The 15,807-nt window shown below is 44.0% G+C and overlaps 1 long non-coding RNA gene across 1 annotated transcript; it reads left to right on the top strand.

Annotated features, from left to right (window-relative positions):
* LOC128451459 (uncharacterized) lies at window positions 1-15,458 on the top strand. The gene is made up of 3 exons (XR_008340106.1): window positions 1-308; window positions 11,827-12,054; window positions 13,659-15,458. It is a non-coding gene; the product is annotated as an uncharacterized LOC128451459 (long non-coding RNA).
* Window positions 15,459-15,807: the final 349 nt, after the last annotated feature.

Genomic DNA, 15,807 nt, shown 5'->3' with positions numbered 1-15,807 from the left:
ACTTTGAATAGGACGCTGCGGCTCTGTAAATTTACACAGACATTAAATTTCGTTCTATTCATTTTAGACATATAATGCTAAGCTGTTTTTTTTATAGCGCACTGATCGATATCTCTGTAAAATAATCATTTTTTTTTTAACTAGCGGGGCAGTGAAATCTTTGCTTTGTGCTAAAGTCAACAGTGACAGAGTTTGAGCTCAAATAAATGCCGTGATGTCTGGAGCCCTTTGCAGAAGGCAGAAGGCGAGCTTCTACAATGGGCTCCTGTGTGGCGTGCCAGCAACAAGCACCCGGCTATTTTGCACAGGTATGAAGCTTTTTTATTTTCTGTATTTCCTCTCTCTTTTCTTTTTTTCCCCCCTCTTCTTTTTAAAAGGAAACTGAATTCATATTTTGGAGGGTGTGATGGTTTCGGTTCTGGGACATGCATGTGAGAGAGGAGGGGGGTGGGGGGGGGGGGGGGTGCAGGGGGAGAAGACGACGGGCAGAGGCTGATATCCTGAATTCACGAGAAACGGAGTGGGTTTCACGACAGGGTGGCGCAGAGCCGATCCGCGGGTCGTGTGTGGCTGCGAGGCTGCTGCGTGATGGAAGTGGGATCCGGCTGCACTGCAAAAAAGAATATTCAAAACAACTTTAAAGGGATCCTATATCATTGCCTTTTTAGGGGGTGAGATCATTCCAGATGTGCTCAGTGGCTGTTTTATGACTTAAAACACCACGACATGCGAGTAACATCTGGAAAATACACATTGATTGCAGGCGAGGAAACTATCGCGGATCCGTTCACCTGTTCAGTGAAATATGAGACTCCGGGATTTGTTGAGATGGATATTTTTTGCAGTGTGTGGCTGATCGATATCATTGTTGCTGCACACGCTGCAATGAAAACCAGCTTTGCTGCAGCTGCTCCCATATGAAACCAGTAAACCAATCGATTCAGAATTATTTTTTTTTGTCAGGGGGATTTTATATATTAAATATATATTGGTTGCATCAAACAAAAATCATCACATGGGGATATTCTAAATTAAGATAACAGCCAATTCATTTTATTTCTGTTTCTTGTTTAGAAATAGAAATTCAATAACGTATATTTTCAATTTATTTAGAGGTAGCTCTGATATATGCTCATTGCTAATCTTTTAATCCTAATTTATCAAATATATATAAAAATATCTTTAACTTGTGAACACATAAACAACAACATTATAATAATAATAATAATAATAAAAGTAATAATAATAATAATAACAATAATAATAATAATTATAATAATAATTATAATAACAATAATTTACATGAAATAATATGAACTCTTCAACATTTTGAGAGCTCAGTCTAGTGTCCAGCATGAAAGCGCTGTGTCCAGATGCGGCTCTCCCTGCGATCCTCTGAACGCGGAGTGACCCCCCCTCAGCCCTCTCAGCAGCGCACTGAGATGGGAATGGCCTTTCGCAGCTTTGCCGGTTCAAAGGTAGCCAACCTCAATCTGTACCGGCGGACACGAGTTCGCCGGGGCCACATCTCCGCACCCTCCTCACACGTCTCCCAACTCGGTGCAGCGGGATTTTCCATCAGGGGGAGGATGTAGTGGTTTGTCCTGCGCCGCGCCATCACATATAGGCTATAGACGGGCACATCTGTTGTTATAGCAACAGAATAAAGGACGGTGCGGCCTGTTGATCCCTTTCTTTTTTTAACCTGATTTCGCTGCGTTTCTTGTGGACGCATTTGCATGTTTCTTGATTAAGGCCTGGGAGTCAGAGCGCACAAAGACGCATGGGCTCTCTGACGCGTCGCCCGCAGCCCGTGTGGATTCGGCTGCAGGTGGTTGACCAGAAAATCCAGAGTTAGGGAAATATCGTTCTGTTAAAAAAATCCATGCATACAAATTAATACAACAGACACAGTCAAAAATAATACAGTCATTCATCAATCATCAGTATTGTGACATAGCCTACCAATAAGCGATTTGGCCCATCTTCTGCCCATGACTTTTAAATCCCATCTAATTGTACCAGACCTCCTAAGTGAGACATTTTCCCTACAGCAATATATTGCAATGCCTCGGCGAGTTTGGGCCTCAATTTGCAACGAATGACTCAGTACATCATAAGCCACGTTGCGCATTCACCCATGGGCGTCAGCTGAATACGTGAGTGCCAACATCTAGCTGCAGATTTACGCATGACGGTCATTCACAATAATAGAAGTGATAGAGAATTATAAGAGAAATATGTGGAGGTTCCCATCAAGAGCAGTTTATTAGAGGTCCGTGCAGAATATAGTGTGGGCTCCTCCTGCAGTGCTCCTGGTAATAACGGTGGTGCAGTATAGTGGCTCTCCTCGTCAGAATGTGTGGCTGTATATTATTAAATCAGGTGTAACGTTGTTCTACACGGTGTCACATGGTGTTGTATACATACACCAGGGTGTCTGCAGCACCTATAGGCTCCGTGCATGCGCTGCAGCCCCGCGCACTGGAACACCCAAGTAGCCGTGTCTCCAGGGCGACAGCGGGACACCGGTCCAACAAGCTGTAATTCTGTCTCAGCCCTTTGCAGGGGAGGGACAGTCCACACTGGCCCGACTTAACTCCCCTTTCACTAGAAATACTCCTAATCCCATATCTTAGCAAGGCAAACTGCCGACCCTCAGTATATTAAAGGGAGCACAAAGTCAAAACTCAAAAGCCACCCATGGTTTCTCAGCAGGCGGCCTCGTCCCGGTGCGTGACGCTGCGTCGGCCCGTCCAGTCCATCCATCCATCCATCCTCACCGTACGTGTCTCCACTTTTCTCCTCACTGAATAAACCCGCTTGGCTGTTAACTTATATTACAATACACGAAAAGAAGTGTGTGCAGGGAAAAAAAGCAGAATAGGGTATATTATTATTTTCACTCAAGAAATCAACTTAGTAGAAAATATATTTAAAATAAAAATGTCTGTTTATCTTGGTTAATAAATCAATAATTGTTTTGTGCTCAGTAGATCTCTGGTTTATCAGCCTGCTTAAATAATTCCCTTTAATTTTCCAACACTGGTAATTGGCCTCTTGTGAATTTTGGAGGAACGCACAGCCGAACAGATTTTGAAGTTTGTCTAAACATGATCCAAACATTTTAATTATTATTCAATTCCAATTAAGATTAAATTAAGCTGAATGGCTACTTTGTAATTAAATCTGTAGTCTCGTGTCTGTGGTAATGGATTAACATTTATATTAAAGTTAAATGATAAATATACTTCAGTTACTTAATTCTGCGTATTGCACATTTTGTCAGTGTTTCCAGCTGTTCCACAAATATAAAAAGAAATATCATTGAAACAATTTGGGAAATTATTGCATAATTTAGGAATACAATTATAACTTTTACTGTCACCTTGTATTTCAGCTCTTGTTCTTATCTTTAAAAGGCATCAAATGCATTCACACTGTAGTTATAGGCTGCAGCCAAAATCTGTAATTTTGTTTTACAAAAGGAAATCAAAACAAATTAAAAATGTTCTAAATAAACTAGTGATTACACTGCATCCCTGTCAGACTTAAAAATGATCAAGGAACTCAGATTGGAACGGCCTTTTCATAAAGACTTGTGCAAGCGGTCCACAAGTGTAAATTATGCCTGTTTGATTTTATATGACCAAAAAATACAGTTAATACCTTAAATATATGGTTATTGTTTGTTATGAAGGAACGGTATTTCGAAGAATATACAGGAGAGAGTATAAACTAACTTGTGGAGAGGTCGGTTCTTCTGCTCTGATCCTGAAACATCCTTTCAAAGTATAATCAGGGATTTACAGATGTGTACCGAAGACATACATATACTCTGCTCCTTTTTTCTCCCTCTCCTTTCTGTTCACAGAAAATTTGGCACTTTCCCCTTTTCTGTTTGGGCCATTTGGATTTCGGAGACAATTTACAGGAGGCAAATCTTTTCAGCATAAAAATAAACTTCCTGTCATTACGTTATTTTTGAAAATCTATATGAGGGCCAAGTTAGAACATGATTGATGGAAAAGTGTGTGTGTCTGTGTGTGTGTCTGTGTTTTTGTGTGTGATAGAGAGAGAGGGCTCATGAGAGACAGAAAGTGAGAGAAGGATGGCAGGATGGACAGGGTGAGAATGCGGCCGATGACTGTGATGTGTCTGCACTCTTCTGACACGACTATGTGACATTCCAGTGCAGGACTCCTTCATGTCCTGAGAGAGGGAGAGAGAGGGAGAGAGAGAGAGAGAGAGAGGGAGAGAGAGGGAGAGAGAGAGAGAGAGAGAGAGAAAGAGAGGTCCATCAACAATGCCCATTGAGCACTGTGAGGCAGCAGCTGGTGGGACGTGCACTGACCTAAAGGCGATCTATTCAGGCCAGCACGGGGTGCCCCTCACTACCCTGCAGCTTTTATATGGCTGGAAGTGGATGGATGGTCCAGTGTTTATCCTCGTATCGTATTGCAACGCTGGTCGGTCATCATTCAAATGTTGGGGAAGAGGCCCCTCAACCAGACTAACTTGCGTGGGGATTCATTCAAGGGGGGGGGCGGGGGTGCAAAAATCAAGGGTATAATGGAGATGATGTGATTGTCTGATGAAGAACTTTCCTCATGTCAGAGCGTCGGAGATAAAATGGAGATGACATTCAAAGCTTTTCGTTTTGTCGCGACAGCTGAAGTGAGACTCAAGAGGAGGAGGAGATTAGCTTCTCAAAGCGTGAAGAAGAAAGGAACAAAAAAAAAAAACTCCACGCCGGGAGACAATATATGTGTGATCAACCAGGTAGAAAGAAACTATATTGGATGGAGATTAAAGATGCTCGAAATATGAGGTTATTGCCTGGAAATATTTGTGTGCATGCGTGCTCATGTGCTGAGCCCCTCTCTGGTAATTCCTCAGGCATTTCCCAGTGGGTCTCATGGCCGTCTTGAGATCAAACCTTGTTGGGAAAGCTACCATAAAGCGATATGTCAGTCAGCTGTGCTAAAGGGACGCCTGCTTGGCTGTGATTGATCTTCCAAGGTTTCTTTATTCCCCTCGAGGCCCGACACCCTCAGGTTTTTTAGATTCAGCAGTTGCCAGTGCTGATGGATATCTTTGTGGGGCTTCTGCTCTTTGGACCAGCACCACATGACATTTCCCTCTTTTTTCTCACCCATTTCCACCCGCTGTGGCACATTCAGCGGCACATGGCACATAACGCAGAAGCCAACATGCTGCAATATCTCCTCCATTACCCCTCGGCTGCAGTTCCAGGAAGTGAAGGCAAAGCGCTGCCAGCCAATCACGGCGAAGGACACCCAACTCATTAAAAGTTAATGAAACCTATAAACGTGGTGCGCCAGCGATTCATTTAAACCCCCAATCCAATCTCCTCTCCCAGCAAAGGCAAACAAGCCCGGTGCCCCCGGCGCTGTCCTCGGAATAACAAACTACGGAATATTTTGTCCTGCATATGTTCCGCTGTACAGAAATGTGCACTGTGATAGGCTATCCTACAATGGGACTTGTCCAATTTAGTGAATGCCAGGACGGTGTTCTGCCGGGGTGAATTCTGTAATCTGCGGCCGAGTTGAATTTAATGCCTTTACTTTACACCGCGCAGCTTGTCGGGAAACAGCGGCGATGGATATGCCATTTCAACATTCATGAGAATCACTGACATTCAAATAATGTGCTCATTTTAATACCGTATGAGTACGAGCCAAATCTGTGTGAAAAGACGTGTATTTGCTTCCATGCGAGCGGCAGGAACCCGCCTTGATCCGTGCAGATAGACGAGGCCAGATGTGAGGGTAAGCCTTCGCATAAGCCCACCTCTCTCTCTCTCTGTGTTCGGCAGCAGTCGGTCTATTTCAGGACCCCCGCACCTAATAGCATTGCCGCTCTCAATTTGATAACAGCCCATCAACAGCAATGAAGTGCCACCTCAGTGTCCAAATCTAAAGAGTGGAACAATATCCCCCCCCTTGTCTGTCAGACCTCCATTTCGGCGCCCCAACCGTTCTTCCCTCGGGGGATTCAAATTAAATTCTCCCCATGTATAGCGCCACTTTCAGCCCGCTAATGAATTCCCATACCCGGACTTGAATCAAATTAATCCCCAATTTAATCCCATATAAATGGCTGTGTTATTTATAATGGGGAGGCTGACGCTCAGTTGAAGGATTGAGGAAAGCTGGGAGTGTCTACAGGGCTGTCGAGCAGATTACGGTGAAGGATGAGGCCTCCATGTCCCCCCCCCCCCCCCCCCACCCCACTGCAGAGTAGTCCCTTGATACACACTATTTAACCCTCGCCTGCTTGACGCTGACAGAAACATCACGGCGTTCGTCACTTAATATCCTTCCAGATTAAGGAGTCAACTGGCATCTTTATTGGTCCGAGCTGGGCCACCCTTATCTTGAAGTGGCCCAGCGGAAGGATAACGTGGTGTGAAAGGTGCACGTGTCGCGAAGGGCCCGGGTTACAGTTAGATCAGCTGTGGGTCCCGACTTGTTACAACGGGCCACTGGTTGAGGTCACGGCGTCAGAGACAGTTGTGTTTATGCTTTGAGGCAAATTTCCCTCTGACTTCCATTCATATGCAAACTTTTCATGCGATGACGAGTGTGTTTTCTTGAGAGCGGCTCCCTATCAGTTTCTGGATCAGAGCACCACCATGTTTTATTATTGGAGTCAGCCAGGGGGAGAATGACAGGTAGTTTGTCTAAGGGCTTATTCATACAAATTGCACAGTACCCTGCCTCACGGTGAAATATTACTAATTCTTTTTAGATGCAAATACACTGGTCCACTATAATGTCGGATGCAGAGAGAAGCAAAGTCCAGATGGCGGCTCCAGGTTATTGACGTGTGGCTCTGAGGACTGGAACTGTTGGGCCGCCTGCTGCCGTGTTGTTTTTGGCCTGTTTATCTAAGAGACATGCCAGCAGGGCGATATTTAAAAAGACTAAAGCAATTTTCTTACTTAAAAAAAAAAAAGAGAAACATTTGGGATATTTGGGATTGATACTGGATCGGAAAGTGTCCGAGCAGCCAAAAGTTATCAACAGTATCAAATGTGAGACTTTCTTTAGCGCTTCTTGGAAATTTAGTGCAAAGTTTGTGCTAAATCTGGTCGTTCAAGATCCCAAAGTTGCCTCTTAAATGGAGCTACGTTGAATATATGACTCACAGACATCCAGTGCATAGATTTGTAAATCCAAAAATATAAAATATATTGTGTATAGTTATCAAATAAAGAGGTGGCGTAGGAGCGTAATGTGGATGACAGACGGTTCTGAAGTCACTTTGGCAGTTCAGGGGACAGTTTGGAGCATTTAAAGCTCGGTCCACCAAATGTCTGAACAGCTATGGTTTATTGAGGCATCTGTAAGCTTACTCATTCCACTGCCAAGCTTGGCTCGTGTACCTACCGTCATGGAGAGGGACGGGAGGAAAAAAAACAAAAAACGCAAACATAAACACACAAACACACAAAAGTTTGCTGTTTGCCTTCATTTCACCAAATCCTTGACAGCCGCGCTATAGCCCATCACTATTCACACCATTGTGCTGTCACAACAACTAAACACATCATTCGTGTTGCAGAAACTCATCCTGCATGTATCCAATACCAAATGTTTGGCGACTTGAGACAAGGCAATGGTGCGTGGGGCGGGGGGGTGGAGGGTGGCGACGGGGAGGGGGTGCATAATTTGCTAGGAAACATTTTACCGAACATTTGGTGATAAAAACGCCGGCGTCGGCCCCGAGGCTTAAAGCAATTAATTCAGGATCCTGACATAAACTCTCCAATCCTTTGACAGCTTGGAGCTGAAATAAAAATGCTAGTTCTCCTGGGAACGGCAGGAGATAGCTGGCTCTTTTCTGGACTGTTTGCTCACTGGCCCTGAGAGCAATCTTCCCCAGTCAGAATGAAATGCAAGGACACAAACAATGTACCGGCGAGAGAATGGGAGATGGGGAATGAACAGTTTGGACTATTTGCTCAGCAGAAGGGCAGCCACAATGGCCGGCCCATGGCTTTCCCATGCATCAAGCCTCTTAGTCTTAGGCCTCCCTTTGTTGCCTGGTTTCTTCTTCCCCGGCCAGATAAGAGCCCAGCTGCCCTATACTTTTAATTCCCATTGAAGGCCATACTGTATGGTCATTTATCTGTGCACATTGGGCCTGTCATGACGGTGTTGTCTAATTGCACGGGTTATCGCGCGTGTATCTCGGTTCACCTTAGCGTGTGTACTCGTTTAAGGGGTTGAAACGCCGCCACTTTGCCATAAAAGGCAAGGTGGCAGCCGGGGAGGGGGGATAACGGCTGACCCCTCTTCTCTCCTTAGAGGAGGCAGCACAAGTCAAGCACGCAGTGCGATAACGATACCCAAGAAGGTTTTTTTTTTCCTTCTTGTGCCCGGGCTGCCACAGAATTTCCATTTTAAAGCAATTTTCCATCCTACAGAATGAAAATGAGAGTGAGCTGGACTTGGAAAGTGCGAAATTGAAATTTAAAAGGCTGTTTATAATAAAAATAAATGGCGAGGAGATCCCGACAAAGATGTACTTTTCCAGCCAAAGTCAGAAAGCGTCTGAGGGCTCTTGAGAGAGAAATGAGATGCGGCCATTATATGACCTAATGGCAGCTTCAGCCAGAGGAGAGGGCAAACAGAGCGAGTGTAGTGGCTCCGGCCCGAGAGAAGGATCCATATTGTGCTCTTTTGTTTTGGTTTGTTGGTTTGTGTTTGCATTTACATTGACCACATCTCCGCTGAATGCGTATTCGCACTCAATAGATGTGATGTTGTCTGCGGGGCAGGAAATGGAAGTAGCGTGCTCCCCTGCTGAAGTCTGCCGGGAATAAAAATAACAATAGTAAATGTGTCTGCAAGAAATAAATAAACAAACAAACAAACAAACAAACAAACATGGATGGTGGGATGTCACGGGAGGATCAATACACATAAGATGAAGGAGCATATTCATGCATGGGAGCAGACACTTGCCTAAACACAAACACACACACTCGCCCATCCCCCTCTGTAAAGGTTGTGGTGTCAGGGACCCCCTGGGTGGTCAGACCGAGGATGATTTCTACACAATATGATGTCGTGAAGAAAAAGAATCATTGTGTGTTTTTTCGCTCTGTCACATTTGTATAACCACTAACATATATCTAAATGTGTCGCCTTTATTTTCCTAAGAGTCATAATGTATTTGAAGAGAGCGGCGGATCTGTTACAAGCGGCTTTTGCTCTCAAAGAAACTACAGGAAAAAACTGTTCTTTTTGCACCACAGTGAAAACACGACCCGCGATGATTCCACGGTGGTTTATTGTATCAGCTAAGCTCTTAATCTGTCAGATCAGATTTCAAAGTGCCAGTAGCTGTGCCAAGACAGGCCCCAGGAAGGACAACCCTTTTGTTTGGAGCAGAATTTCTAAAAATTTAAGACGAGACTTTATTCACAAGGGCCCTAATCACACACACAAAAAGGTAGGCCATATGAACCTGTAGCGGAAGCAATGCCTCAAAGAGAAACGTCATTAAAGAAACAGTACGTGCTTGTTCTCACATCCACCTTTTTCGAGCTCCATCAGCGTTTTCCTCCACTGTCAGCCTTCAGGTATATACGAGGAGATAAATAGCTGTCCTATTTGTGCCTGTGAGCGCCGGGCTGCTCGTGGGGTGGTGCTCTCAGCGTCACGCTCCACTACCGCTCAAATAAAGCTCTGTTCCAGGCATTTCAACACCGCTTAAGGTTGTCCGCGGCCGTGTAATTTATGACTCTAACTCTAAGTTCACTCCACGACCAGCAATCCTCCCGGCATTCATGGGGTGGAGGGAAGGAGATGTGTGTGTGTGAGTCATAGGAAACTTACAACACTCCAATTACCTGCAGACACTGGTGGTCTGAGTGGTACCTGCGGTGTGCTCTCTCTGCTGTGTGTGGCTCAGTTGCTAAATCGTCATGTGATGGGACTCAAAGTGACTGGATGCATACAGGCACTGGGACAGGTTAGGTCCTCTGTCACCTGCAGGTCAGTATGTGAAGCTGACAGGAGGAAGTTGGAGCTGCTCGGTTCACGTCGCTGCACGGCTCTCAGTGGGTGGTCACATGGACGGACAGGCAGACAGAGAGACAGGCAGACAGACTTGTACTTGCAGGCACTGGTAGCCTCTTTAGCAACCCACTGGAGAAGACAGGATAACCTCAGGGTGACTGGGATAAGATTCCTGGCAACATAGCATTACTAAATATTAATAGGGGTATATATGTATTTTGTTAGGTTGACATAAATCACCAAAATGTGCTGCAAGCAATACTTTTTAAAATTTATTTATTACATTATTCAATTTGATTAATTATAAAATTGTGTGATTGGTATTTTTCTTTTTTTCCGTATTTAAATATAGCACATCTAATTATATTTTTCACTGTTCTTTATAAAAATAAATTACTGTAATCTTTATGTGCGTTAGAAAACAAACAATATCATTTTGAAAATCACATTTTACAACCACAATTTGTTGAAAGATCGTGTGCCGACTTCAGCTGCTTTGTCGGGTTAAACCATTAAAGGTTTATATTTACATATCTTGTGTTTGCTCTTTGTTACAATGAGCGGATATATGGCTGGATAATTGTGTTTTTATTGCTAAGCCGTCACATAAAGGGAAATTAAACCACACATTATCAAGTTAATCAGCGAATCCACATATTACTGTCATTTTATTTACAATCAGATTCCTTTTATTTTGTTTATTTTATGACCACGAAAACAACAGGTTTAATATAAACATATAGTATACATAGTAAATAAAAAGTGTATGTATAATGCTTGTATAAAAGGTCAAAATTTATCTTTAAATGTATGATTTTATAAAATTACATTTAAATATTTACAAACATACAATTATCACTATTATAATACAATGGAGCTAACAATGGAATTGTTTATCAAAAAAAAACCTAAGCAAATTAAAAAAAATACAACAAAAAAAGGAAACTCAATTATTTGTTAAACAAATAAATATGCTCTTTATATTGTGTATTTCATGATTTATAATTACATGGATTTTAAAAGGAAATATTTATTTTGTGCTTTTTAGCCAAAGAAATGTTTCCTGCAATAACAGTTTCATATTGTTGCATAAGTATTACATTACATACAAATAAATAGGGGTTTTAAATTTGGTTCATACTGGAACATTGTTATTTCAAATGAATTGTGTTGCACGTTTTCAGGCCCCTGCAGCTCAGACAGGCACACGGCTGCACCGTTCACATTACCTCTCTGCTAGAGTGTGAATGTCAACACCCTGTAAACACCTTTGACACACATGCTTGAATGCGACGGGCGAGTTAACTAAACATTCCTGGGTGTTCCCCGTAAAGGTCTCCCACTCATCCACCTCGCTGCAATGACCCGTCTCAGACACTACAAACTCAACTCATGGGGAAAAAAAGAGCATTTTCTCTATTCATATATTTACATTTTTCCACATTTATATATTTTTCAGCATACGATACATATTAAATAAAACACATTAAAAGATATATAACAAAAATGGCAGTAATTAACCTGTTTATATGGTCTGGCTTTGTTTTGTGCTGTGCAAGGGTCTTAAAACGCAGTGGACCAAATGCTCTGTAAGGATTTGGGAATTTGGGAGTATAATTCCCGCCTCGTGCTTATCGCCGCACCCAGACTATTTGAGTGTTTTGAGATGCGGGCTCCCTGAGGACGGATCGAAGGCGTCCTAGTAGAACTGCACATCAAATAAATAGGAGGACGGGATTTATATGGAGGTTTTGTCTCTGTCAAACAGGGCTCTGCTGACTGAAGTGATCCCCACGGTCCGAGTGGAGGAGAGGAGGGAGCTGACGCCTCAGAGGGAAGAGGGATGACTGCGGAAGAGCTCCACACACACACACACACACACACACACGCACACACACACACACACACACACACGCACACACACACACACACAACAAAACACTCACACAATGTCCCTCTCAGTCCTGGGTTGTGACCGGCCCATGGCATTGGCCAGGTATGTCAGCTATGTTTGCCAAGCCATCCATCACCCATCCACCTTCCCTCCTGAAACAGGAACTTTTGTTTGAAGCACACACTTGTTAAACCCATCCTTTGACTCTGTTCGACCTAATTTATTTCCTCATGGCCTAGACGGGAATTTATTGCCACCTATGTTTTGTTCTTTATTTTCCTCGTATTGTTGGCAGCACAGTGCACATGTGTTGGTGGAAACATGGGCCTGCTGTCACTGAGAGAGATTGCGAGCTACAGTTTGGGGACACCGATGGCCCTTATCACCGGTGGCCAGGGTTAGCAAATAAACACGCTGCAGTGAAGTTGAGCCGCATGTAAGGAAAAGAAAGATTTGTGGCTGCGTGACTCTCGCACATGATGCAGAGGATATGAAATGTGAGAGTCTGGTCCTTGAAAAGAAAAGAAAAGAAAATAGTTTATGTCTCCGTGATGTTTAAAACAGCGGTTTAAGTTGGAGTCAAAAGTTATTTTTCTGGTCATGTTTCCTCATAGAGAAAACCATTAAATTATGCATAAACCACTTAGAACAAGGAGGCGTAAAACAAATATAAGAATCTAGGCTTTTTGATGGTGGAAAGGTTGAGATGTGACGAGGTTTCCGCAGACTTTAGCTCGTGTCACTCTGACATTGATGCAAACACACACCTGAGTCACTTCGCCATTGTTGGCCAGCCTGAGAACACGCTGTGTGAGGGAAACTCTCACATGAGAACTGGCAGCAAACGTCTGAAAAGAAGCCTACGTGAGGGCTGGCATGTTTGCCAAAGCGCCTAAGTTGGAGCCGTTCTCATTCCCCCGAAAACACAACCTTCATTTATCTTTTGACTTCTACTCTGTGCGCGAGAGGGAGAGCAGATATCGCTGAGAGTGCCTCGTTAATGATTGACTCCCAGTGCGCCGAGCATCCTGCGTTGAGTGGCCACTTTGCCCGCTCTTGTGCTGCATTTTCAGCCGTAAATGTTTGTGGTCCCACTATCCTCTCCAAGTCCCATACAATATTATTAGCTCTGGGGGAAGGTTAGGGTGGGGTCGAGACTAACTTTCAATAAAGAACCATTGGCATGCTGAGGTAAAAGGGAGATAAGAGTTTTGTCTCTCACCCTTTTAGTGCTTAATAAGAATGTGGCTGTGTAAACCTAATCTCCCCCCTTTTAGATAAATGAAGCCCTGCTTTGTGAAAGCAAGTTCATGCATTGCCTTTTTCCCCCTCCTCTTCCCAAGCCCACTTTGACGGGCGTGAAATGAGTCCTGGACTTTTCATTGACAGTTGAAGATGGAGAGCAAACTGAGATTAGGGCATGTTAATTAATTGTGGGGCTGGAGAAATTGGCCTCTCTTTCCACGGAAGACTTGTTCCGCTTATTGCCGTCCTGCCAATCAGTGACCGTGGTGCAATCACGAATTTGTCGTCCATCTTTTTGGGGTTGATATCAAAGGATTTCTTGTGCGGTGCAGCATATTTATTAAGAATCAAGCGTTTATGATACTTTATAAACACTTTATAGCAGTGATACAATTATTATATTGAGAAAAACTTTGGATATTGTGTAAAACTGACCAGTGTGTTCTCCCTGTCCTCCACAGACGCACGTGGCTTCCACTTTAAGGACACTTTCCCACTGCTGCTTCCCGTCTACCTCCATCACCCTGCAGCCGGCGACCTGAGAGCACTTTCCAGTCGATGTACTTGGCCATATCTGCGTCTGACCTGTCTGCCATATGTAATATCAAAGCCTCTGTCAGCACGGAGCTGAATGGGAACAAAAGAGAGACCTCCATTAATGATTAACTGTTCTAAAAGCCCCGGCTTTTGTATTCCCATGGTGCCCGGGCTATCTGGCCGCCATGTGACATGCTCGCAGCATTTTTCGAGCAGATTGGGGGAAAGCTAGTGAGCAAACACAGGTGCTTTGGAGCAGCGTGGCCGACGCTGTCAGGGACAACCACAAACAAGAGCAGCTATGCCTGGCTAAATGAATCCCCACCCCTCCCGACGCCATCACCACCCCCCCCCCCCCTTCTCTCTCTCACTAGCTAACTTGTTTGCTAGCTCCTATAGCGTTCTCCCCGTAAAGGAGAGCCCCCCCCCACCACCCCCACAAGTCCAACGTCCGCTCCAGCCGCGCTCCACAGCTTCTCACACCCTCCACAGAAACAAACAAATAAAAAGTGAGGACGGCCGGCCACTTCTTTGAGGTGATGGCATTCGCTGTGGTCATGACTAGTGGGAGAGCAAACAAATTAATGGTGTTCGAAGGTTTTCACTTTCAAACCAAACTAAATGTCTTTTAGTTCAAGTGGGGCAATTCCACTGACCCCGGTGTCACGCGCTGTGTAAGGGGTTGCACACTCTTGCACTTGAAAACGCGGTGAGGAGGCCATAAGAAAATTCAAACGGAACTCGAGTCCTGGGCCTACGTGAGCTCGGCGCGGTGACACCTGACAAATGAATGTCGGATAAATTGTGTGTGTACTAAACACTGCTTAATTCTGCCCTCGATGTATTTTGACCACAAACTTTAGCAGGGGGTACGTGGGGCACTTAACCTTTTCATCCGGGGCTGACTGATTGTTCACAGTGACTGCGGGGGGTGCCGTGTCGCTCAACTTGGATAAGACAATCAGATGATAGGACGGCGTTATCTTAACACGGCTTTTCCGGCTGGGAGACAAATGAACAGCGTGCGATAACATGAACAAAACGCTCGCCTCTCGTTGGCCGGCTCCTGTGAAGAGAGGGAAAATTATCAGGGTGGAAAATTCACAATGGGCGCAGTTCATTTCATTTTCAATTTTCTCCTTACCCCAGGTCACGAGAAGAGCTTGTTTTTACTCCATCGCTCAAATATTTATATTGTCTCCTGTCGGCCTTTTGGTTTCACAATCTGCAATTACCCGAGCCTGTAAAGCAGTTATCTCTAGAACGATGATAAAACAAATTCTAAACAAACTATTTAAATCAACGGGAGAGGAAATTAAGTTGTAAAAGTGGGAGACAGAGGACAAAGACAGAAAGAGATTCAAAATACACACTGTCTTTTTTTAAATATATATTGAAAAGGATAGAAAAATGCTGTGTGTGTAAGAGGAAGAGGTGGAAACATGGAGAAGGAGGAGGGTCAGGAGTAGCTTCCACAGAGACCATGTGTCTGATCAGTAAAACACAGCTTGTGTCTGGGTTCTCTGACGCTCGCAGGCTAATTCTCCGAGTCAGAGGAGGGTGTGTGTGCTCAAGGATTCACTCAGGGCTCTGTTTGCTCTATTCCCGAAAAATGACTGGAAGAAATATTAGTGCCCTGCAAAGAAATGTTAGGACTTTGTTAGAAGTATAAAAAAAACTTGGAACTTTGTAGAAAATGTATAAATAAAAAATTGTCGTTGTAATGGAAAGTGTTATGTGTTATTTAAAAAGTATGGTGCTCTCACAAAAGAAATTACAATTTAACAGCCTTTTAAATTCTCAATTTGTCTAAAATTAGCATATTTTAAAGTTGAATTCAAGCTGTCCTCTCCGAGTCTATCAGAGAGGGTTTAAAATGGGCAGAGACATACTCGGAGGAGCTCATCTCAGCCCCTGCTCTGCCGCCGGTTCCCTGTAGGGATTTACCCTCCGCTGGTCGTGAGCTGAGTCTGATCAGAGGAGTTACAAATCCTCACTTTTAGGGGTCTTACTGTAATTCACATGCCCGTCGGCCACAGTGAAGCGTGGGGGCCCAGACTCTCGAGAGGGATT

The sequence above is a fragment of the Pleuronectes platessa genome, chromosome 11 (genome assembly GCF_947347685.1).
Source record: "Pleuronectes platessa chromosome 11, fPlePla1.1, whole genome shotgun sequence".
NCBI classification, from domain to species: Eukaryota; Metazoa; Chordata; class Actinopteri; order Pleuronectiformes; family Pleuronectidae; genus Pleuronectes; species Pleuronectes platessa.
The sequence above is the reverse complement of the archived record's forward strand: the minus strand, read 5'-3'. Positions and strand labels throughout refer to the sequence as shown.